The sequence below is a fragment of the Podarcis pityusensis genome, assembly GCF_964106645.2.
Source record: "Podarcis pityusensis genome assembly, chromosome: 4".
NCBI classification, from domain to species: Eukaryota; Metazoa; Chordata; class Lepidosauria; order Squamata; family Lacertidae; genus Podarcis; species Podarcis pityusensis.
Window position 1 is genome coordinate 80,619,397 of NC_138027.1, and position 26,816 is coordinate 80,646,212.

Sequence of the window (26,816 nt, forward strand, 5' to 3'; positions counted from 1 at the left end):
AAAGGAGCTGTGGACACACATGTAGGTCTTCTTCATCTGGTCATGAATGCTCATTTGCTAGACGTTCCCAATCAGGTGGAGGAGTCCACAGACCTACGGCAGAATGTGCATATTATGTCCCTTTTCTTACTAATGTCAAATGTGCAGAGCTGCTATGGGCATGTTTTCAGCATGTGAAGTGGATGACCAGAAGATGGCCTGTTTCCACTACCCCTTCATACCACTGAATGTGTGAGGGGAATCGTTGGAACCTCCTTTATATGCAAATATAGTGTGAGACCACTCATACACAGAGGACATGGTTCTTTTGAAAGAAATGGGACTTAAGGTAGAAAGAGAGGCACCGGAACTTACCGTGAACACCTCCCTCATTCTCTTATAATGGCAATGGCGCCTACCTGAGAGGTGCCAGAATCAAATTCTGGAGAGTTCAGGCTGAAAAAAAGCACTGAATAGGACCACAGTCACAACTGGGGTTAGAATTAGGCTGGAAAGAAGACATTGGGAGTAAGTATCTGTTCTCTCAGTACATTTATGTACCCTCCAGGTTTGCTGCATTCAATGTGTTGGGAGAATATTATATACTGAGAGATGAAGGTGTCTTATCTGAGTGCGCCAGTGTCATTAAAATGTGACCTGAGGAAATGGCCCTCGTTTCGTGTTCTCTAGTCATACGTGTGTGTTTTTTCCCCTGCTTTGAAGCAAGGTGAGAATGTGGAGCTGGAACAGGAAAGTCGTAATGTATAGATGTTTTGTGCTAATACAAAGGGAAAGGTTATCATCTCTCAGCTCCTTCTCACAGAGTGCTGGGAAGAAAAACGAGATAAGAATTCTAAAGCTCTTTGTGCATTGCAAAAAGGCAGCAGAAGTATATTTCATAATGGTAAGGTTAAGAAAACGCATCACGTTTGTCTAGAGGGCCCTAATAAAACGCCTGCTTTTTCTCCCAAGCTGGAGCACTTAAAGTATGAGCATTAGAGGAACAAGAAAGTCAGTCTGCATTTCACCATAATAACAACATTCTTTAAGACCCTTTCAGGGAAATTCTATCCCAAAGCCTGTCAAAGATTTGCAATGAACTGACATTACATGTGGGCAGTCTCCTGGGTGGGGAGGGGGGGGACCACCAATGCTCATTTTCAGCCCATCACTCAATCTTGGGGGAGGGAGAGAGAGAGAAACTCTTGTGGAAATCCTAAAAGCAGGGGGTCAAGAGGAGGTTGCAATAGCAATGAAAATATGAATGGAACCAAATATTAATGGTTCTTCTGGCTCAATTGTGGTCATTTTGCGTTGAAAGCTTCTGTACTGTTTCAACCTTCCTAACAGTCAACGTCGATTAACATAGCCATTCAGTAAAAAGCAAAAGAGAGAGGTACATAATGAACACCTGCCTGCACACGTGGAAAATGGAAACTCTTAACGCTATTTCACTTCTCTGTACCAAGCGGCAAGTCGTTATTGTAAAAATGCAAATGCCCTCTGTGAAGCACTGTTTCATTCTGGTGTTTCATTCTGCCTTAGGTATTCCATTCTATTCCACCTAAAGGGCATTTGAAGACGACAAGGGGGCTAGTATTACATGGAAGGGGCTAATTCTGCAGAATAATATTAAGAGAATGAGCTTGCAAATGCAAGTCGGGCTAATTCTCCCTGAGATGGAAAACCTGTGTCTGTGGTCTGTGTACCACATAAGTGCTGGGTGACTCATGCAATTAAATCTTCCTTAAACAAAACAAACAAACAAAAATTTCCCAGATAGAAAATGAGAAATCAAGGGCAAAGGATTCTATCAAAATCATTTATTTTAAATGCTAGTTTTCTATGCTCAATCATCGTTATTGCTTGTGTCTGCTGGTTCGTGCAGGGGTGCATTCAGGTATGTGAATTGCCACCACTTGTGGTCAGCATTTAGCTGATAATGCGAAATAACTCCCCCAAATGAATTAGGTCATCTAAGACTCTCTGCGTTAGTCATTCACTTACTCTTTTTGGGGGGGAAATAGAAGCCACGTTTGTAGAGCTTCTCTATCTGGTTGCCTGGAGAAAACTATCAAGTCACCACAGGCAAGCAGAAACATGACTATTTGCCAGCCTTAATTTAGGGAACTGTGCAGGTCAGGACAGAGGTAATTAGAACTTCGCAGGTGGTGGGTGTAAAGCACAGTAAAATCTGAAATCTACCAAATTTTCAGACCCCCAGTACCTGTCACCTGAAACACAATTTTTCAGCAGTCAAACTCATGAAAGACAGCATGTTGACAACCCTACATGAAATGGTAAGAAGAATATGAAGTATGATTTTAATTTGCTACAGGGAAAGAAAGCTCTTCGTGCTGGCATGACTCAAGAAAGCTCCAAAAGTAATGTTTCCTCTTTGATCAAATGGCAGCAATGCGCATGAAACATTTCACAAGAGTGAATCACTATAATTCAAAGAACCTATGACTTTGAGCACCAGATGCCCTTTGGAACTCAGACTTGAGATTCGGTAGCCTCTAGTCACATAGCAAACATCTTTTGAAATTGAATGGGGAGGAGTAGGGAAAAAGAGGGGGGGGGGGGAGACAGTGATGTGGCATATAAGCCCAAAACTGAAAGAAAAGTGAAAGATTCTCTGGGCACAAATGAGACCTTGCTTTAGCCTAAAGTAGTTCTCTGGATCCTGGCCAGGTTCAGCCAATGAGAAATGTATACAAGCTCTCAACTAGAAGAGCCTTGCTTGCAAAACATGTGCATAAGTATCAGGCACCACTGTAAGAGTTGGGAACTGTCATGACCAGGACAACAGGTCATACAGCTGCTGCATCCCCACGCCACTCTCCCCGAGTGGCCTTGAAAAGCTCAGATCCGGGGAAGGCACTGCAAGAAGTGTGCAACAGTTCATGCACCTCTCAAAGATGAGGCTGGGATTGAAAGGCACATGGCTGTGGCCCCACTCCCTACATGGTCGCCCCCATGAGCAGCCTTGCAAGGCAGGGATCTGGCAAGAGCAGCACAAGAAGGATGCAACAGTCATGTGCCCCTTGATCCCAGCCTCACCTTTACTGGCAAGTCTGGGATAGAAGGGCTCAAGGCCACCCTCTCATAGCACCCTTCCTGAGCTGCTTTGCAAGGTCTTGGGGAAGGCAGCAGGGGCAGTCATCCCAACAGCCCCACCACCACACTCTATGCCCCTTGTAGCAAAAGGAGGAGAAGAGTGAGAGGAAGCTGTATATGTGATTTTAATAAGCACATTTGCTGGGCAACCACCAGGTAGATGGTCTTTTCAGTAGCTAGTTATGCAATAGCCTTTTCCAAGAAGGCTCACCTGGTTCCAACCTCTGTGGTCTTTTCAGTGCCTGGTGAAGACTTTTCTACTCAACTAGGCTACTCCCTGACTAAGCATATCTCCACCCATCTTAAACCGTTCCCCGTCAGCCAAAGATGACCCACCAATTCAAACAATCCAATTCCAGAATGTAAAACAAGTGTGGAAATAAGTTAAAGTCATGAGTGTTTTAGAAGTACAAATGAAACAGAATTTACATGATAATGATTCATCCAAGTTGGCACTGCTTGTTCAAAGTGAAGCCATCGCTTGAATTGTAAGTGGCACTTCCATTGTGGGTTAATAATCAGTCTCTGCTATCATCAAAGGAATTATTAGTATGGGGGACAGCCATTCAAGGTTGGGGTGGGCAGAAGGATATGTTGGCAGTTTGCAAATATTTGATAGGACCTCGGATAGGAGAAGAATAGCAAGCGCTGACTCGGTTCCTGCGTTGGGCAATAGTTTAACTAGTTGTTTACTACCTGGGCATAAGAAAAGCCTGGTGGATCAGGCCAATGGCTCAACTAGTCCTTCATCCTGTTCTCACACTGGCCAACCAGATGCCTATGGGATGCCAGAAAGGAGGACCAGAGCAGAGCAGCTCTCTCCCTGCTTGTGATTTCCAGTTCAACAAACAGCAGAGGCAGAACATAGCCATTGATAGTCTTACCCACTATGAATTGGTCTAAACTTGTTTACTTTACATGTAGTTGAATGACAATTGCAACTACTTTCGGAAAAGTAGTTTAAACTATGTTGTAGTGGAGGCTGAAGGGACACAGGTGGCGCTGTGGGTTAAACCACAGAGCCTAGGACTTGCTGATCAGAAGGTCGCGGTTCGAATCCCCGCGACAGGGTGAGCTCTCGTTGCTCAGGCCCTGCTCCTGCCAGCCTAGCAGTTCGAAAGCACATCAAAGTGCAAGTACATAAATAGGTACCGCTCCAGCAGGAAGGTAAACAGTGTTTCCGTGTGCTGCTCTGGTTCTCCAGAAGCGGCTTAGTCATGCTGGCCACATGACCCGGAAGCTGTACGCCGGCTCTCTTGGCCAGTAAAGTGAGATGAGTGCCGCAACCCCAGAGTCGGCCATGACTGGACCTAATGGTCAGGGGTCCCTTTACCTTTACCTTTAGTGGAGGCTGACAGAGCTCGGTAGGGCTAAATGGCTGGACACCTCTGCCCCACAGAGGCATATCTAGGGTCCCTTGGACCCTTGGCAAGGAGCTATATTGGCATCCCCACTCCAAAAAAACCACAACAAACCTGTGGGAATGTTCAGGGATGCAGGAGAGGATATATTGTTTGATTATATCCTTTCAAACTTGTGTTAACAAGTTCTACAATTTAGCAGAGTAACATTCCCCTTTTTAAACTTGCACAGCGGATGCATTTGCTCAGGCTCACTAAAGCCTCTAAAATACGTTTGGTTGGCAATTTCCCCTTTAGTCCCTCATAAAAAGATAGACACGACACAGTCTTCTATAAAAGTATAAAAAGAGTTTACTCAGTCACAATCTGTTCACAAATGGATCCCAGAAGGCAGACTTAAGTTACAAAAGTAATATACCTGGAATCTATCCCATAAAGAGACAGTCCCTTTGTCCTCTCTTGGCTGGAAGCTAAGAGAGCATCTTAGGCTAAGCAGATGTTGCTTCTTTGACAAATGTAGTCAGAGAGAGAGAGATGACTGACTAGTCCTGCTCTTTTGTTACCTGGGCAGGTGAGGTCACGCCCACCTCTAGTCACATGCAGAGGAAGTCTGTCCCAGCCTAGGAAAAACAGGAAGTTCTGACTGGCTGGTCAAGACATCCCCTTTTATGTTCATTCCAGGGATGTTGTACTTGACTGCTCTTGTGTTTCACATCCCACAAAACCCTTTTCCACAACAGCCACATTATTTGTCTAAAAATTACTGCGAAAACGACATTAATGACTGTCAATTTAGTTGCGAATGCTTTCGTTTCATTGATTAAATGTGGCATGTACGGTAATTTAATGGTGTAAATAATAAAGTATATAAATCAATTAGACAGTAAATCAATATACACTATGAGCACAAATCAGTTACCACTATAATACATGGGCTAAATGTATTAACTTAACCCTGGATTACTAACCCTGACTAAAACTTACGTTGTAACTAACCCATCATATTTGTTACAACTTGAGTAACCTTTTTAAAAAAACTTTTTTTCCCCTATTCATGTTTATTGGGGGAGGATTACATGATCTACTATGGAATGGTATGGGGATGCAGGATAAAATAAATAAAGGCCGATCTAATTTCATTACTTATATATTTACGTTTAGGAAAACATTAGCTTTCTAAATGCACTATCAGATGTATCAGATGGCTTTTTAGGTCCCATGTTGTTTTATACCATTTTATTACACTTTATACACTGCACAATACTGTACTCTGAACCGGCACTGCATGCTGACATCTACAACAATCAAATACCACTACTTTACAAAGGGACACACCTATCTGATCATTTAGAAAAAGACAGTATTGAGATATATATATATATATATATATATATATATATATATATAATGAATGAATGTGTGACAAGCATTTGAATCTCCCAGCATCTCTAAAGGTGATCTGAGGCTGACCAGCTTCCCAGTTGATTGATTAGCCTTCCGTTCATGTAACATAATCCTCCCTGTCAACAAAATCCAGCATAATCCAATTTACTACTCTACATTTATAAGCAAAGAAATCAAAGTACATTCAGGTTCCATAGTACCCAAAGGAGTGGGAGGCATTGGGGTGATCTCCTGACAGGTTTCACACAATCAATTTTAGCAGCTCTGGAGTGTTGAAGTTCTACCTAATTTTCCCTGTCATCTTGCAGGGCATGAAAACCAAGTTCTGAGCTTCTTGTGTGTGTGTCATTTCAGAACAAAGTCCGATGCAATGTATCATAAGGCACAAGGTGCTAATGGGTGAGCAATGATGTGTTGACAGGCAGATTCCAACATAGTAGCACGCCCTGCTTCTGCAAAAGAGCTGGGTGCAAAGTTACTTGTGGGATTGAAAGCAGTGGTTGGTGGCCACAGAACATTCCGTTCAGGAGCTGGCAGCCCAATGGCACCAAGTCGCAGCAAAAGGTTTCTCGCCCCCTTCAGGCCTGCATCCATGGCAGGAGCTGGTTCTGCCAATCCCTAGGTATGTCCTTACTGCCCGATCCAAACTGGCTCTAGATGAGAAGTTTGGATTGCTCTGTTAGCGCCCATCAGTACTCTTATCCACTTATTATTTGAAGCATGCAAAGCGTGCCTTTCCTTAGTCAGACTCAAAGCCGCTAACAAGAGTAAATTAAAGCAACTTTAACACACACACACACACACACACACACACACACACACACTGGTACCTCCGGTTGCAGATGGGATCCATTCCAGATGTCCGGCCGGATCCCGAGGTTTTTGCAACCGGAGAGACCGCTTCTGCACATGCACACATGCACAGCAGTAGAGCACTTCAAATATGCTTCCGGGTTTGCCGCTTATGTATCCCGAAGTTTACGTAACCAGAGGGATACGTAAGCAGAGGTATGACTGTATATACTCAAAACTGCCATAAAATAATAAAAGGGGAATTAATAGAGTATTTCACAAACACACACTCACACAAGGTTAGGAAAGCAGGTGGAGTAACTCTGAAACAGTTTCCTGCCATGACGCATACAGATGTTTCAGGTGTGCTTTACAACACAGTGAGAGGCAGGACCTGGCGTCACGTGCCAGTCACACATACAGCAAATGTGCAAGGAATGCAGCATAAGTACAAGCGTGAGCATGTGTGACACACACACATTCCTGACCATTGGTCATGCTGTCTGGGGTTGATGGAAGATGGAGCCCAACAACATCTGGAAGGCAGTGCATGAGCTACCACTGCACCATTCCTGGGGTAAACATCCATCCGTCTTCCCTGCCCAAGGAGATTGAATATGCTGCTGGGAAGCGATACAGGGAAGCAAGCTCTGTCTTCCCAGTCAGGGTGCAAGAAGGGTGATATTCAATAGCCTTTGTAATGAATTTCCCCATTGAGCAAAAGAACAGAAATGTATTCCCTTTACCTGGTTATTCAATGTAACAAGATGGCAAAAAGAAAGAAAAACTAGTCAAAAGGTTAATTTCAGTTCCTTGGGCAATATCTGGACTTGAATTCATACCAGCTTGAGCAAAGCATTCATGTCTCACCAGGTTATCGCCTATGATAGCTTTCCTTATGTTTTTACTACCACATTATGCAATTATAAACTGCTAGACACCTATATAACTATATAGTATTAAGTTTGCTTTTAATTTTATTTTTAGAATTCATACCAGCCTTTCAGGAGGACTGTCTCGGCGTGGCATACCCTCCAGTTCCATGAGAGTTTGAAGCTCACAGGGGAAGCAGGCAGTGCCATGGCAAAGCAAAGGGCAGACAAGAGCAGGACCATGGACAGCTCCAAGAGGAGCCTTGCTGAATGAAACATTCTTATCCTATGGCAAGGATGCTAACTAACAGCAGCACGTCATCATCATAGTCCAAAGGGAGGAGGGGTGGGAGTAAGTTTTTACCTGGTACCAAAAAAGATGTCAGCAAAGGTGCCAGGCACCCAAGCTCACTGGGGAGAGCATCTCATGAATAGAGCCACAACTGAAAAGGCCCTTTTATCGTATCAAGCCACCCCAATCTACTTGCGACATTGTACATACACAAATCTATATCGCCTTCTTGAGGAGTTGGATAATAGGTGGGTGGAGTGTGCCTTCCCTGTTTGGGGAAAGGGTCATAGCTCATGCTTTGCACACAAGTTCAAATCCCTGAATCTTCAGTTAAGAGGACTTGGATAGTGTGACTGGATCTCACAGAGCTTTTGAAGGAAAGCAGTGAAGGAACACCTGCCTTGCATCCAGAAGGCCGATGTATCCCCACTTAAAAGAATCTAAGCTGCAAGGCTGAGAAAAAGCTCAGAGCCTGGAAAGCCACAACCAATCAGGCGCTAATGAGCTGACTCACCATAGGTGCATTACGCAGCAGTGTAAACCTAGTGGCCCTCTAGATCAGGGTTTCCCAAACTTGGGTCGCCAGGTGTTTTTGGACTACAACTCCCATCATCCCTAGCTAGCAGGACCAGTGGTCAGGGATGGTGGGAACGATAGTGCAAAAACAACTAGGCACCCAAGTTTGAGAAACTCTGATCTGGATGTTGCTAAACTACACCTCCTACCATCCCTGGTCATTAATGGTAGAGCATTCATAAGGCCCCAGTTTCAGCCACTGCTACCTCCATGTTAGGGCTGGGGAAGTCTCCTGCCTGGAACCTCGGATAACTGCTGCCATTCAGAATGGATAGTACTTTAATATATATACTGAGTCAGACCATTGGCCTAAGGCAGCCACCTACTATCCTAAGGCAACTTAGGTTTTCATTCCCGTGCAGCATTTCCTGAAATGAAAAAGAAGGAGCAGGGTGTGTCACAAGCCAATCTATGTTCACAGGAGCTCAGTCATATCAATTCCTAGTCCGTCCATCCATCCCAGAACTAAAGAATCAAAGCCAGAGTGATATGGACTCTCTAATACAGCAATGCTAAATATTTCCATTTTTATCTTTTCAGCATGATGTTAAAATATTATGTATATAAATGTATATAAAACATTCAAGCAAGTTTAAAGTAACATGATGCAAAAATCAGGAAAGAACTATGTATGTTGGATTACAGCCAACTGTGATGAATACTGAAGTTCATGACATTATTTTGTCAATATTTCCGTCAGGTAGTTTCAAAGGAGAATGTAAAATTATTAAGGTATTTCTGTGTTGTATCCAAAAATACTTTTCTTTTCTTTTTACAGCATAATATTCAGAGATGTTTATTCGCACTTGTCAGCGCTGCCTCAGGTCCTAGCTCACAGAGGACCAACGCCAGTTGCTCTTTATAAACAAAAGTCTTTATTGTGGTTCATTGTTGGTTTGACATCCGTGGCGCGCAGCGCTACGTCTGAGTCCTTAGACCGGCGAAGCTCCGTCTGACTCCTCCCCTCCCCTACACCAGTTCAAGACCCGAGCTTTGCTCCACCTCTTCCTCTCCTCCTTCTGCTCCTTTCTCCTCCAGGTCCTCCTGTCCTCTGGGGTTACCTCCTTCCTACTTTCTTCGGAGGCGGATTCTTCTGACTCCTCCCCACCCTTCCGGCGGGCTTTAGGACCTGGCTCCCAATCCGGGTTTTCTGCTGGCCCGCGCGCCTCCACATTTGAACTTGGCGCGCGCGCCCAGCCGCCTACTTTCCTCCTAACGGCTACACTGCTCCCCTCACTGCTTTCTCCTTCAGGGAGGCTGGCCGGACCTGCTCTTCCCTCCGCCCCCCCACTCTCTGACGGAGGCGTGGTCAGTCCAGCCTCACTCTCTCCTCCTGCAGGAGGCTCTTGTTTTAATCCTTGGGATTCTTCCCCCCCGCTACGCTCTGGTGGGGAAGCTACCCCTGATTTCCAGCTGCCGCTTGGAGACTCCCCACTGGCCCCCCTTGCCCTGCCTCTGGGGGCCCCCTTCTGGGAATCCTCTGATTCGCTGGAGAGACTCATGGAATCTCTCTGATCACTGGCATACCCTCCTGAGCTCCCCTCAGATTGTTCCCCTTCGCTCTCCATCTCCTCCTTCCCCTGTGGCTCAGCCCCTGAGCCCATGACAGCACTAAATGCAGTTTTGTTTTCTAGATGATAAGGTCCGCCATGATGACCACAAAACCACTGAGATCAGGGATAAAACGTTTAAGTGGTTCTTACACAGGTATCACAGAAGCAGTAAACAAATGTAATTCAAAGCTCATTCTGCTCACATGTTCATCTTAACCTTAGGTCACCCCAGTACATTTCATTTCCTCCTCATTCATTCCTCCTTTATTCATGAAGAGGAAAAGCTAGCAGAGAATCATCAACATTTTCCCCAAGCAGAAGAAACTATATTACCATTAATCTTACTATTTATACCAAAGATAACCAGTATATATAGCCACTGTAAAATAAAAACATGCAAAAAAAATCTGAATGCTACTCAAAACATTGAAAATAAAAATATGATGTGTTACTCAAGGGTCCGTTGTGCCATTAAGAAATTAGTGACAAGGATGACCGAAACTTCCAAAGCATATCAAAATCATTTGTACACTCATTTTGTAACGGAGTGTCAAAAGGACTACTCACAAATGTCATTCTCTGCTTGACTCTTTAAGAGTGCTTGTTTTTGAAGCTCATATGCTGATAAGAATTTGCCTAGGAACATTTAAGTATACCAACAGAAAGGTGTTCCTATTTCATTGCAAATGTCTAAAGTATTCTGTAAAATGTCTGTCTGTAAAAAATGGAGAGACAGTGGACAGGCTGTTCAAATGAAAGGACAGCCAACGCAAGAAGCCTATAGTCCCAGCTTTTTTTTTTTTACTATATGATTTTTTGAATACTTTGAACAATGTGCTGGTACTTGACCATTTTGGATCATATACAGAGGTTTGCATAATGTTAAATATTTTTAGATTACAGTACCTAAATTTTGTTCATTTCACTTCCAGGCCCAGGCACTTCTGAGAACAAGCTGCTCTGCTAGAAATTTGCGAGACACAAAAATGTTTGCAAAAAATAATAATAGTTTTTTACAGTTAAACTATTTTTTTCCAGAACTTTAGAGTTTGTTGCCTTTTCTGGCCCAAAGTTGTGCTTTCTTCCACTCATTTTGTCTTTCTGGTACTATAAGGGAAACGGTCATCGTTGAGTGAATACTGTGTATTCCAATTCCAACTGCCACTGGCCAACAGCAACTTTGTTGTTGAACCTAGCCATCTATGAGGCTGTAAACGTGTGTGTCAGATTGTGCAGCAAAAATGCACTTCTAGGCATTAGAGCAGATCTGCAGCAGGGATGGGGAAGCTGAGGTTCTCCAGGTGTTGACAAGACTAGAACTCCCATCATCCCTTGGTCACTGACCATAATGACTGGGATTGATCAGATTTGGAGTCCAACAATACCTGAAGGTTCTCCATCCCTGATCCAGAAGAAGGCATAGTCAGGTGTTGTTGGATTCCAACGGCAATTAGTCTCAGCATGACCAATAGGTGGGGATGGTGTGAACTGTAATCCATCAACTTCTTGGGGGAGGTGATGGCACCACAGTAGCTACCTCTGAAGAGACTAGAGTGGATCTGAAAATGCATGTTAGCCATCCCTAAATTCTATGCTATCCAACACATTTATTGATATATTTCGTTCTTTTGAAAAACCCTCCCTTCGGAACAGGGTAATGACCACTGTGAGAACACAACGGTAGACTCGATGGACCTTTGGTCTGACCCAGCAAAAATCTTCTCCTAATTTTCTTACACATATTTAGGTCCAAGCACCTCTCTTTTTTTGTTGCCCATGGCAGCCATTTGGCAGCCATTTGGTGCTGGCATCCATGGCACTTTTATCAAGATATGACTTCACTATCACTTCATTATTATCCCTTTATTATTATTATTTTTCAAAAAAGGCACTGTATATCTTCCTCTGTTATCACATGCATGCTTTCTTGATAATAAATCCATTATAATAAGCTTGTTGATCCTGCATCTTCTACAAGTTCTCATCAGGTGGTTTTCTTTTCCTGACACAGCTTATATACCTGGGATGCTAACCTCACAGATGAACTCACTTCCACATAAATGCATCTAGGACTTGAACTGCAGGAAGGGGCATGGTTATGTCCCAATTAAACATCCACAACATTTGTTGATATCAGCTAAAATGACTGACACTGGCCTGTATTAACATAAGTTAGCTATCAGCAGTAGACTTGCCCCAAAAAATATTTGGGCAGTTCTTGTTTGTGTTACTACTTAAGTACAGTGGTACCTCAGGTTACATACGCTTCAGGTTACGTACGCTTCAGGTTACAGACTCCGCTAACCCAGAAATCGTACCTTGGGTTAAGAACTTTGCTTCAGGATGAGAACAGAAATTGTGCAGCGGTGGTGCAGCGGCAGCAGCAGGAGGCCCCATTAGCTAAAGTGGTGCTTCAGGTTAAGAACTGTTTCAGGTTAAGAACGGACCTCCGGAACGAATTAAGTATGTAACCAGAGGTACCACTGTAACTTGGTTTCACATAATTGCATTGGGTTATTATGGATGGGAGGGATGCGGGTGGCGCTGTGGGTAAAACCTCAGTGCCTAGGACTTGCCGATCGTATGGTCGGCGGTTCGAATCCCCGCGGCGGGGTGAGCTCCCGTCGTTCGGTCCCAGCTCCTGCCCACCTAGCAGTTCGAAAGCACCCCTAAGTGCAAGTAGATAAGTAGGTACCGCTTTATAGCGGGAAGGTAAACGGCATTTCCGTGCGCTGTGCTGATGCTGGCTCGCCAGAGCAGCTTCGTCATGCTGGCCACGTGACCCGGAAGTGTCTGCGGACAGCGCTGGCTCCCAGCCTCTTAAGCGAGATGAGCACGCAACCCCAGAGTCAGACACGACTGGCCTGTACAGGCAGGGGTACCTTTACCTTTATTATGGATGGGAGGGTATTCCTTTGAAAAACAACTAAAGTTATCAAGAAGTGTGTTCATAAAAACACTTAAACCAGCAAAAGTTGTGGTGGAATTGAAGGCCTCCGGTCCTACCAGATGAATAATAAGCAGTGAGGTCCCTGACACTGAGGGAGACGGCAGGTATATTGTAAAGAGAGCTCCACTGGTTCTCTCAGCCATGAAGGAGTGACCCCTATCCACACTCACAACTTAAGGCTGTAATCCTAATCATATTTACTAGGGAGTAAGCCCCACTCAGGGATAGCCCTACCATTAAGAGTATAACCTGATTGCCTAAACTGGCAAATACTGGGCAGTAATGGCTACATGCACACACAAAATCCTGCCACAGGCAGGATTCAGTGCCCCAGCTGTAACGATGATGTTGCAGCTGCCCTGGACCATGTCAGCTACTTCCTTCTCTCAACCAAACACAAGCAGCATTCTTGGGAAAGGGCCCTGACTGATTAAGTGAGCTAACAGAGTAATGGCCAGGCCATGCGCTCCAGAGGGCATTGTGCATGTGTTGCGCAGCTCATGCGATGCACCCTGAGGCTGCTGCTGCATCACAACATTTGTTTCAGTGGGCTGTGAGCAGCTGCCAGGTGGAGCAGTGAGTGAGCAGAAATTAGTTGGTGAGGAAAGAGTTCTGTGTGCAGTGAGGCCTGTCTTCTACCCCTAAGCTAGCCTGCTGCCCCTCTGCTTCAGTGAAAGCTGCTTTCCAGTGGCTAGTCTTGAAGTCCAATTCAGCTTCCAGTTTTTTTAATATTATTATGCCCCCATCTGACTGGGTTGCCCCAGCCACACTGGACAGCTCCAAGCAAAAGTAATAGTAAAAACACAACATAACATCACACACTAAAAACTACCCCATACCCCGTACAGGGCTGCTTTCAGATGTCTTTTAAAAACCACATACAGTACTGTAACTATTTATCTGTTTGGCATCTGCTGGGAGGGCATTCCACAGACGGATATGACTACCGAAAAGGCCCACTTGGCCTCTCTACGTTGATTGGTGAGGGACTCCGTCTTGTCCTTCAGCTAGCAAAGATGCATTATGCCAGCCTAAATGTCCCCCCCCCCCAAAAAAAGGGCAATGGAAAGTTCCCAAGTAAGCACTCAAAAGATTGTACAGATGTGAATCCAACTCTGGCTCAGCCTTGTTCCAATACCAAGGCTCCAGGTGTCTTGTACTTTAATTTATTTCCGAGTGCTCCAATCCATTTGCCTTAATACATTTTTTTCAAAGCACAAAATTGATTCAGAAATCAGAGGACAGGAGTTCACAATCTCAAGAAGGAGACCTGGGAAAGAATGTCTGGGTCATTATGAGGTGATCTAGGAACATTGACGTATCCATTGCAACATTTCATTTGCATGTCCCAACTGTAAAGTTAACACTGTCATTATACATTATAAATAGAGGGTCTTTCTTGCGCCTCCATATCTCAGATTAATGTTGGTAGTTTATGGAAGGGGCAGGCAGGAGGCTGATCAAGATCTAGTGGTGGATCTCTGAGCGATTTGCATGAGATCAGCAAAGGGTTTCTATCTCCCAGTTGTTTAGCAATAGCAACAACAACCTTACTGCCCCACCTAAATTAGGCTGTTGAAGTGAAGAAAGCTTGAAGTATCCAGTAGTGGTTGGAGGAAATGTGAGTTCAGCTTTGTTTTGCAACCTAGAATAAATTTCTGGGCTCAGAAGTATCCTGTTCTTTAATATGAAATGCATGCCCTTAGTACCTTGTTCTGGTTGGTGGATCTTGAGGTTCTTAATAAAAAGCAAAATTTCTAAAGTCTGTCCACCCCTTGTTTAGGGCAACAATGTAAACTACCTAAACTTATATAAAATATGATGTACTGGTGTTAGGTGCCATTTCCAAAGCAATTCCTTAAAGGTGCCATTTTAATATCCAAAACTGGGCAAAATGTTGGGTGATACTGCACTAGCTGAACTTCCAACTTCAAATAATGTGATGTTATTGGGCACACCTCTGAGAAAGCTGGATGTAATTACATTCTGCTGAGATGGGGGAAATTCTGAAGTCCCATTTCTGAAATGTGCATGCATGCTTTGTCTTGTTTTTACTGAATTATGACCTTTGGGGGTTTTTTGTTTTGTTTTCCTCTCATTTCCCTCCAGTGGTTCCTTCCTGAGGTGTTTCTGGGATCAACAGATTTACGATAAGTGGTGGGATTCATGTTATACCATAAACCTACATAGACAGTTATCACTTTATACCAAAATACCACCACTAAGCATGCTAAATTTGCATATCAACATTTCCATGTATCTTCCATAAGAGTTGCAACAGATATTGATCCAATGAGATATACCCACTAGCTTTATCCATTTCTTATATGTATAACCTTCCTTAACATTATATATATATATATATATATATATATATATTCAAAAATATGTTTGAAATAAAACTTCATTGTCCTGCAAAGTCCAATGATCAGCATTTTTATCTATTTCTAAAACACGTACACCGCAGTTCTAAAGTAGAACTCATTTGGATGTACATCTCATTGAAAGTGGAAAGAAAAGTTGAAGTCTATTACACTATTACTCAACAACCAAGCAACTATAAAGCACATGCAGGCGAATGCTGGGAAGCATATTCAACTGAAGTCAGTTAGCTTGGGGCTAGTCCTACATAGACAGAAAAATGAGGGGGTGGGATGGACTGACCCATTTTTTTTCGACTGCAGGTAGGGAAAACTGGTTTTGAATGCTGCCCCTAACAAAACATAATCTGGGAGGACACTAACCTTGGCTTCTGCCTGTTCTTCTAGGCTTATTTGAAGTAATAATAATAATAATAAATAATAATAATAATAATAATAATAATAATTTATTATTTATACCCCGCCCATCTGGCTGAGTTTCCCCAGCCACTCTGGGCGGCTCCCAATCAAGTGTTAAAAACAGTACAGTGTTACATATTAAAAACTTCCCTGAACAGGGATGCCTTAAGATGTCTTCTGGGATGTCTTCTGGATGGACTGTCCCATTTTTTCTGACTGCAGGTAGGGAAAACTGGTTTTGAATGCTGCCCATAACAAAACATAATCTGGGAGGACACTAACCTTGGCTTCTGCCTGTTCTTCTAGGCTTATTTGAAGTAATTATTTCAAATATTTTTATGCCACCTTTATTAACTCGCTATATAATTTAAGAGCATATGTCTACTTTCAGGAAGCACTTTACAAAGAGAGTTCCAGGCAAATTAAGATCCCCTGCAGCCTGAAGCTGCATCCATCCAAGGGCTACACCTGACAACTTTACCACCTTATTCTGCTTTTCCAGCCTTCAAGCTGTTCTACACCTTATTCAGAACAAGGCAGTGGGATGAGGTGGTAGAATTCTAGACTAAGCCACTCTTCTAAACTTTTCTAGTTTTCTAAATACAGGGAAATTTTCATTCTGTGTGAGAGTACTACAGAATACAGCCTCCCCATTCTCCACCTTGCAATCTGAATTCTACCACCTCAGTTTCTCACCTCATTCTGCCTAATATGTGGGATGGATCTTGTTGTGTACAACACCGCTTAGAAATTCTAAGGATTAAGCAGTATATAAATGCCTTAAACAAACAAACAAGTACATGTGTGATGGGCTGAGGCGCAAGGGATTCGTCCAAAGATGAAGTAGCTTGCATACTTAACTTGGAAGGGCATTCCACTTCAATAAATAACAGTTTCAAGAAAATGTATTATTTTACTTCCACTCCAGGTGAACAAAATAGTGACAACCACAAATGTTTGCACCCTGTTTCATACGCGTGAGAGCCAGAAAGAAAGGTATGTTTAAATCACACAACCTTCACCCCCTCCCCCCCCCCACCCGACATGCTGGTTTTACTAATTGGATAATAACACATATTACCATGACTGTCAGTTACCACTGTGCTCATAAAAGTTATGTGACTTAAGTGTGCAATTTCATCACTGAACTGCATAAATAATCAAGTAAAGGCAAATCATTTAATGTGAGGCATATCCCCCCCCCCCCTTCTCTATTTCTTCCAGCACAGCATTTGGGTTTCTCTGCTACAGTGATGTGTACATTTCAAGCTCTTGTCTGCATTCTACAATCCAAAGGTAAGCGTTTCCTTTACCTTATTGTAAACCCAACTCAAGAGTTTACCAAGGTAAAACCCAAAAAGAGGTTGTGCATCCGGTCTCTACTTCATAGCATAAGATTGGAGTTTCTGGACCTGCTGTTGTGAACAGTGCAATCTCTCATTGTAAAACTGCGAGGGGGGTGTCATTAATCCATCGGTACATCATCTCGCTGTCTTCTAACAGAGTTTCAGTCTGCATGCAGTAACCCTTTTCTGACACATTCTTCTAACACTGATCTTAATCTATATATCTGCAAGCAATTGAAAGATATACTGCCCACTGCTTTCTTCCAACCAACATCTGTAGACTAACAAAATTATCTTTAATATAGTAGGGATTCCAGATGTTGAAAGAATGCATGGTTTGCTGAAGGTTGAATGTAGCATCTGCAAATATTAATAAATGTCTCACAAACTTGAGACCTGTGGCTGAATTTTTAAAATAGTTTTTATATGAGAATTCATGAACATGACAGGTACTAAACAATATCCAAAGTCGAAATACATTTAAGCATGCACACACACACACACACACACACACATTCATTCATTCATTCATTCACACAGAACTTCTCCTTCCCCAGCCTCCAAGTTAAGGCAGAAAACAACATCCACTTTGGACAATAGACCATCTTCTTTATATACCCAAAAAGTCTCTGTCTAAAAGTACCAAGAACATGTATGGCACGGGACAAACAAATGCATCCATAAAGCAATACTGGTGTGTCTATTGCCATGTGTCAGATAATGCACATTAAAGGTTCTCCAAATTGTGTGCTAGAACCATATAGCCGACATCTCTCTATAAGACAAAACCAAACCAAAAGCACTTCACACAGTTTCCAGTGCAGTCTTAGCATACATGTCCTTACCAAAAAATAAATAAATAGAATAAATAAATAGACTCTACTCCATCTCAAAAATAATACACCTTCCATTCTGGTAAAGTAGTCAAGCACACACACTGTTTCCTTAGTTGTTCCCTCAACACCACTTCCAAGTTCACCGGTAGAACTTTCCCCAGTTTCTTTTCCCTCATCTATTCCTTGACTCACACTTAAAAGCGAAGGGGATTTCAGCCTACCTCTGGGTGTCTTGCGGTCCAGTCGCCCGTACTGTATGTACACAGTGATGGAGAGCAGGGAACTCTTCAGTGATAATCAGTGCTGAGAGGCTGCTCCCTTGCATAATGTACATCCTCTAGCAGCAGGCTCTGTTCACCGCAGCTGGCAGCAGCCTTTGCAGGAGCAGTGATGAGCACAGCTTGAGACTATCCACAATTAACCAAATATTGTATGGCAGCAACAAATCAACAACTGAAAAAAAGGGGGGGGAGAAACCGAGCTTATAAATAAGAGCAAAGTACAATTTCAGATGGGAGCTGAAAGCTTCGAGTCACCGAACAGTACATTTCGTCTTGAAGATTATTCCAGCAAAGCTCCTTCTGCTATTTTTTTTTTTTTTTACTGTACCATAATGCACTAGGTCTGGCTTTTACCCTATTGAAAGAACATGAATATATTATTATCCACACAAAAGAGCAGGTTATTGTTTATGAATTACCAGCCTTCCCAGCAACAAAGGCTATTTTCATAAGAAAACTCAATTTCATTTTAGCTCCAATTTGATTACCAGCTGAAGAAAAGAAACCCTATGCCTAAACCTCAAAGGATTTTTATTCATGCTACTGAATGGGCTTTATTGCTTCCCTTTCAAGACTGACGTAGAAAGCTTTTAGAGTAAAACATTGACAAAAAATTATTGCGCTGCTATTTTGTGCAATAACAGAGCTGAAGAGGGGCAATGATTTCTCAGTCATCCTTCACTGTACTTCAGAATAGCAAAGGCTGGAATTAATGACAGACCATAGAGAGGAGCCAAGCTAAGGTCTCACAATGCATGTCAAATCTAAATGATCACTATACATTGAAAAGGCCCCCAAAAAAGAGCTTGCAGCTGATTGATTCATGGCTTTCACAAGAAAGACAGGCTTGAAGAGTTTATTGCACCACAATTTACTCTGAATTATCATAAAAATGAATGTAGAGGCTGAATGTCACCCCGGCACACTCCAAAATCACACATCCAATGACAAAGTTCAACCAGGAATTATAGCAAGGCTGTTCATGCTACTGTAGTTAAAGGTCTGACAGGGTTTTTTTGGGGGGGGGTGTTTTTTTGCTCCCCCTATTATAAGCGTGTTGGTTGTTGTTGTTTTTAGCTCAGCTGTAAAACTAGGATTTAAAAAGAACTTGGCGCACAAGGTTTCCTTTTAAAAAGAGTATTCTTTTAACAAATTTAACATTTTTCCCTCCTTCCTGCCTGGTTTAAAGTTAAACATTTGGAAAAGAAAAACACAGAGCAACAGCTTGGCAATTTCTTCTGACTCAACCATTCTGTGTCGCTTGAGAACACCGTGTGAGATGTTTGTGCGTCTTTAAAAATAAGATTAACTATCAGATCACTGGTTATGAAGGTTGGCTTCAGTGGTAAAGTCTTTTATCTAACTTATATAGAAACATCTTTACATGTTGTGTAATTCACTTATATCGGTATCTATACATTCTTGGGCATTTCCTCCCCACTCAGGGTAGTTGCCATCTTCCTCCTCCTCCTCCTCCTCTTCCCCCTCATCTTCTGTATTCACAATTTGACTGAAGCAACCGATCAGTGGATGATTTGTTCCATTAAGAAATCTCCACACATCTAAGAATATGTAAACCAAAATAATTCTGCAACTTATAAATATTAAAAAATGGTCTCACTCCGTTTTTATACAACATTGTTTTTGCTGCCTTCTGCACCGCATCTAGAATTGGCTTCACCACAGTGCATAAGTTTGATTCAATCAGACCTAGGCTTCAGCCTTCCCTAACTTGATGCCCTCTCAGAACCACACCTCTCATCATCCCTAACCACTACCTGTGGTTGACTGGAGTTGTATTCCAAAACACCGACAGGGCATCTAATTGAGGAAGGCTGCTGTACACCTTTCCATGCGCGAATGCCCCACTGAATTCAGCAGTAAACTTATTTCTGCCACAGATGGCAATATTGAAGGCTTAACGCCTACCTGATAAGGAGGGTGTACCAATGTGCCTCAACACAAGAGGAATAACCAGTATCAATACAATCATACATCATCATTCTAAATGGATGAAATCTAATGTAAGAGATCTTTGCTTCTTCTTTGACTTAAACTTGTACTTGAACTCTGAGTTAGACACCTCCCCTAAAAGAGGCATTCTGGAATTGGGCATGAGTGAATGATTTAGCATTCAGTAAAACAATAAACTACAAAACAGACTTTCAGCAGGCTCGGCTCTATCATGGTTTCCTTTTGGGTTTAAAAATCCAAGTATGAAATAGCTTGTCCCCAAATCCTTAACTTCTGGTGCCTTATACTTAATCTGAATTGATGTTCTTTCCTTCATCAGTAAACGGTAATTTGACTTTAAAAAAAAATAAAATGAAGAAATTGAACAGCCCTTGGAAGCTTGAATGGAGACCCTAAGTTAGAAGAGGTACCGACAACACAGCTTAAGTCAACATCACACCAGGGCTGCCATAAGACTTGGCATCTGAGATCCCTTTCAGATACCCTCCTATGCAGAAATCTCCCCCCTCCATTAATCTTTGCTGTAATAATATGAAAATTACTAAATTTAGGACCCCATAAGAAGTCTGTGAGCTACCCCCCACCTCAGTACTCAACCAACAAGAAATATTGTTTACCTTTTAATCGACAATGTGGCTTTAGATGTGAAATGCTGCTTTTCTAAAACTGCATTTATTAGACTTCAACTAAAAGCCACCAAGCACCATCACTAGGTCACAAAGCAGCATCTTATTTGCATGTTATGTTTGCATCCTGCTAGTCTTTCAAAGCCTTCACAGCAACTCAGGTAGTTCCCAGGTGGTCTCTCATTTACATGCTGCTCAAGGCCAGACCTGGTTAGCTTAGGCATTCTATACCTTCAGACAATGCTCTGAATTACGATTACATGAAGTAACTTCAGAGGAAGTAATGCTTCTAAATGCTTCTAAACCACAGGAGGGGAGATTGCCCTTGTGCATGGGGTTCCCACAAGCATCTGGGTGGCCACTGTGAGAACAGAATACTAGACTAGGTGGACCATTGGCCTAAGCCATCAAGTTCTTCTTTTGTTCTGCTGTTAACTGCATACTCCTAAGCATGTTGGTTCATTTTCTATCACCAGCCATTTGAGCACATGGTAGCAGAGCCATATGTTGTTCCTCATATCTCCACACACTTGAAAAATGGCATTTGCTGCAAATGGAAGAGTAATGAAATCCCCTCTATTCAAGATTGGATCCAAAAGCTGACAGAATATGCTGAATTAGATGGTTTATCAGAAAAAATAAAAAATAAATCAAAACAGGAATTTGTTTCTAAATGGGAGGTTTTTAAAGAATATCTGAAAAATAAATATAGTAGTTTAAATTCTGTTGCAGCATTCGAGGAACTTCAGTAATAGTTGCAAGGTAGATATAAGAAATTAGATTTAATGAGAATAAGTTTAATTACGAAAAAAAAAGTGTATTGGCAATAAGTAATATGAATTTGAAGTATGGAATAGACGGGAGGTTGGGTCTTTAGTGTTAAGACCAATAGATGTTTTATTGTTTGCTAAGAATATTAAGTGTCTATGGATATTTTTGTAATTTGTGTGTAATTCGGTATTTGTGTTTTTTGTTTGTTTGTTTTTCTTGTTGTGTAAATACAATTTTTTTTATTTTAAAAAAGAAAAAAGAAAAAGAAAAATGGCATTTGCTTGCAATGTGCAAATGCTGGAATCTGTGTGGCAGTAGGTAGTTGCATATGACTAGCCAACCATAGGTAGGGAATCAACAAGCACAGAAAGCTCAAGTAACTAGCACACCCCAAAGATAGAATCTTTTGTTTTACTAGCCAGAGTTGTCCTGCCAACCTAGCAATTTGAAAGCATACCAGCTCGGTAAGTTAAATGGCGTTTCCGTGCACTCTGACACTTGTCACAGTGTTCCGTGCACCAGTAGCGGATTAGCTATGCTGGCCACATGACCCAGAAAGCTGCCTGCGGACAAACGCCAGCTCCCTTGACCTGAAAGTGGAGATAAGTGCCGCACCCTATAGTCGAATTTGACTGGACTTAACCATCCAGCAGTCCTTTACCTTTACATAGCTCACAGCCTTTTCAAAAGCTTACAGTGATCTCTCAACATATCAGTGATGCATTCAGGTGAACATTATCATAAAGGGACTTTCATTAGTTTTTCTTTACTGATCAATGCAAATCTCTTTCCCAAACTTACTGTCCTCCTCACAGTAATTTGAGGCACTTTTTTTTTTTTTTTTGCAAAACACAGGTAATGACTGAAGTCTGAAATTTGTTTCACAGCAGGCCTATCACACACAAGAATAAAGTAGACTAACATACCAGGCAAATGACAATCCCTCCTTTCAGTTGCTGGGAGCCCAAGGATGTAGCAGCAGAGTAGACCTCATTCTGGCCACCCTATGCAGCACCTACGTCACTTTATGCCTGCATCAAAGCTCCCCCACTTGAGCCCTAAGGTTTTTAAGCTACCTTCACCAGGCATGGGGGGTCTCATGACCTAGGCCAGCAGGCAAACAAAGTATTTAATCTACAGCTGTGTTATCTCTGCACCAGGAGCACAGCTGTAAGCAATCAAGTCAGCATTAGAATCACTACTGCTGGGCTTTAGGAGAGCCATGAAGCCCTGCTTTCATATGGTGATAGGTAGAGGTAAAGGGACCCCTGACCATTAGGCCCAGTCATGGCCGACTCTGGGGTTGCGGCACTCATCTCGCTTTATTGGCCGAGGGAGCCGGCGTACAGCTTCCGGGTCATGTAGCCAGCATGACTAAGCCACTTTTGGCGAACCAGAGCAGCGCACGGAAACGCCATTTGCCTTCCCGCCGGAGCAGTACCTATTTATCTACTTGCACTTTGACGTGCTTTCGAACTGCTAGGTTGGCAGGAGCAGGGACCAAGCAACAGGAGCTCACCCCATCACGGGGATTCGAACCGCCAGCCTTCTGATCAGCAAATCCTATGCTCTGTGGTTTAACCCACAGCGCCACCTGCGTCACTTCATATGGTGATATGAAGAGTTAATTGTGCAAGGCCACGTACACGTTTTCAGATTAACCATTCATCTTCCAACATTTCCACTACAATTCCTAATATGGAGTTCCCGTGCAACTTGCTCTTTGATCCTGAAGTAACATTCTTACATACTTCCAGTGGCATGGGACCTCATGGTAAAAGGCAGGTAAGGAATCTAGAGTACTAAAACAATAATAATTCTCTATGGGGTGACTCCAAGTCACTTGGAGTATGAGTATCTCTCCCATTTGTGTATTGGAGTACTACTTTTTTGTGGGTCTTTCCCAGCCAAAGGGCACCCTCTCTACCAGGCAGTGATCAGGTGAATGTTTTATTGAGGTGGAGATAACTACTACTCCTTGGTTTAAAAAAGTACGCACTGCTTTTCTCAGCAATTAATATATTGTCTGCTGCAGTTCTGCTCCCCCAACTGCACCCCACCCTGAAGCATCCTTTCATCTTTTTACAGCATGGCACAGATATTGAAGAAGTCTGTGTGCCATTAATAAACACACTCTCCAAAAAGGAGTGCAGCCAATTCAGAACTCACCGAACAGTCTCTGTTCAATCTAATCTCTGTAGAGGAGAGAAGGGTGAAGATCCGTGCCAGCTGGCTAACAACGTCACCAGGGATGCACAGAAGCAAATAGAAAGCTTGAAGAAAAGCCATGGAAAATGAGAAGAAGAAGCCTGAGATGCAGAGCTGAGGGCAGAATGTTGTGTTTGGGCTGCTTGTGAGATAGCACTGCATGAGTCAGTCAAACCAGTCGATTAGTCAGAGGGGTTGGAGCTGGGAGTTAAGAGCACATATCTTCTGTTTTTCAGGTTATTTTGTTTCCGGTGTGTTATTGGTAATAATATGAAACAAAAAATAAAATATTAAAGGTGGCCTTTTCTACTAACAATGAGAGCTTTTGTTTATTAAATTGTACAATACCACAGGAGCCCCAAAAGACACATTTAATTAGCAGGGGTGCTCTGCAAATCTACTTAAATGTACTACATGAGGACATCATAATCAGTGAAAAAACAAACGCTTAAAACTAAAAACTATTTAATCATTTGACAACTCTAATATGTGGTTGTCTTAAGCCTGCCTTGTTAATTCTGGTTTTCCAGTTTGGGGTTTTCATTTCATTTTTAGGAATGAATGCTATTTACTAGTTATACCATTCAAGAGTTTCTTAACAAGGTGGGCTCTAAGGAGGGGGGAGGGAAACCCAAATTCCTTTGATTCTGAGCAATTTATAAATGTGAAATAAGTGAAAATATCCAGTGGGGTGGTAGAAGGGAACTACAGAGTCAAAAGCATGCGCCGATCAAAGCGCATTTCCTGGTTATTGGGAACTGCTTACAAATTATGAGGCCTAGGAAAATACAAGGTTTCTCATCAGGTTTTCTGGGAAGGTCATTTTATTCACACATGCGGAATAGTAGAGACTGGAGTATTCAGTAAACTTTGGCCATTGCTAGAACGGCAGTGATGGAACGGTTCCTTCCTTAGAACCAAGCATGCCTACATACAATACCTCAAAGGGCCCACAAGATCTGCGTTTTCTGCGCTATCCCAGCTTTGTTATCATGGCCAGAGATTTCTTTTGCAAGCCAAACCCCCTTCTGTGGAACGCAGAGATGAAAGAGAGAGATATCGTTTAAATCTATCTTTGTTGATAACATTGCAGAATAGGGAACTTGGCATCAAATGCTGACATCCTGAGACATTTCCCACCTTGGAAACAAGAAGTCAAAATGATACCTGTCTTTTGTTCCTCCTCCCACCTGTCAAGATGGATGCTGGAAGCCTCTCAAAACAACTGCTTCACTTTGCTTTGTGGTAAGACCAGCCCCTTTGCCTTTGTCTTATTTTAAGTACAATCCTGGCATTCAACTGCATTTTGTTTTATAGTTGCTTGGTTGTTTAATAATACAGTGACATACCTCAAGTTTTCTTTCAGCCTTCAGTGAGTTATACCCAGTGCTTTTTTCCCAGAAAAAAAATGCATTTCCTCCAGAAGACCCACCAGGGAGCCCAAAGAGATCCTCTTCTCCTCTCCAGCCAGAGGCTTGCTGAGGCTGCTCAGCTGAGGCGATGGGAGCCTTCCACACCTCAGCCAAGCAGCTTAACGAGCCCCCACTGCACCTGTCTGGCTCATGTGAGCTGGAACAGCTGGGGCCTTGCTCAGCTGAGGTGAGGCTTTCCCACGGGTCACCTGTTAGCTGGGAGGCTGAAGAACCTCAGCAAAGCCCTGCTGTGCCTCTGGCTCATGAGGAGACTCTCTCCAGAGCCCTTGGATGATGTCCATTTTGGACTCCAGGGTGGGTCTCCTCGTGAGCCGGGAACATAGTGGGGCTTTGCTGAGGATTGGTCAGATCCAGCACGCTCTTACTATGTTCTTAGGTTTCGTTCTCACTTAATTCTTCGTCCTCCGGTCGCTATGTAAAAGGTGATCTTGATGCAACCACTTGCTCTGCAAAAAGTAAATCTACAGGGTGACATCTAGTACAATGGTACCTCGGTTTACGAACTTAATCCATTCCGGAAGTCCATTCTTAAACCGAAGCCATACTTAAACTGAGGCGCGCTTTCCCTGAGGATGCCTGCCCTTCCACCGTTAGTATTCCATTCTCAGACCAAGGTAAAGTTCGCAAACCGGGACACTACTTCTGGTTTTGCGGAGTTCATAAACCAAATAGTTCGTAAACAGGGCTGTTCTTAAACTGAGGTATTAGTACATTGGTACCTCAGGTTGCATATGCTTCAGGTTACATACGCTTCAGGTTACAGACTCCGCTAACCCAGAAATATTACCTCGGGTTAAGAACTTTGCTTCAGGATGAGAACAGAAATCGTTCTCCGGCAGCGCGGCGGCAGCAGGAGGCCCCATTAGCTAAAGTGGTGCTTCAGGTTAAGAACAGTTTCAGGTTAAGAACGGACCTCCAGAACGAATTAAGTACTTAACCCGAGGTACTACTGTACACCCATTGAAAGCAATGGATGTGTTCCAACTATCTCCTTTTTCACACACGCACACAGCATTTTTGTGGAACTGGGGCTATGCTGGTCTTCAGGAACAAGAAATGCAAAGCAATGGCTTTATTAAGCCCACTTGTTTGTTGCAGAAGAATTAAAGTTTTGCCTTTATACAAACACTATTCAAGGTGTGGCACCGGTTTTCATGCTAAGAAAAAGTGACTTCTCTATTCCAAAAGAAAGAAAGTATGCAAGAGAGAATCAGAACTGGAAGCAGGTAAGAGGGGATTGAAAGCAACATAAATTAACTGGTGGCACCCTTTGCGTTCTCCTCAGTATAGTGCATTAAGCGCATTATGTATCAAAATATTAAGAAGGGCTGCTTCTTCTTTTTTTTAAGTCCACTGTTATTGAACTTGAAACCTTTAATGGTGAGCAAAGCAGTGTTTTTCTTTAATATAATTTTACTATTGATTTCTTCATTCATTCAATCTGAATGATTCTGACAGTTTTTTGAAAAGATACATTACCTTGATGAAAGATGCAATATTTCGCATCCAAGGAAGCAAAGGCTGATCGCCTTGCCTCCTGTGCCATGGAACTGAATACTAAACTGCAGCTTCGTAGCATCAGCAAATGGAGCAATGCATTAAGTTTGCATTCTTTCATTATGCACCATTGTAATGTATATATTAAAATGCAGAAGTTAACCA

General features: G+C 42.7%; 1 long non-coding RNA gene across 1 annotated transcript in view; it reads right to left on the minus strand.

The window, feature by feature from the left end:
• The window catches only part of LOC308475929, a 359,243-nt gene extending 340,817 nt beyond the window's left edge, over positions 1-18,426 (minus strand). The window contains exon 1 of the long non-coding RNA XR_013985548.1: positions 18,083-18,426. This is a non-coding gene — a long non-coding RNA (uncharacterized lncRNA). The remainder of the gene's footprint in view (positions 1-18,082) is intronic.
• Between the last annotated feature and the right edge of the window lie 8,390 nt (positions 18,427-26,816).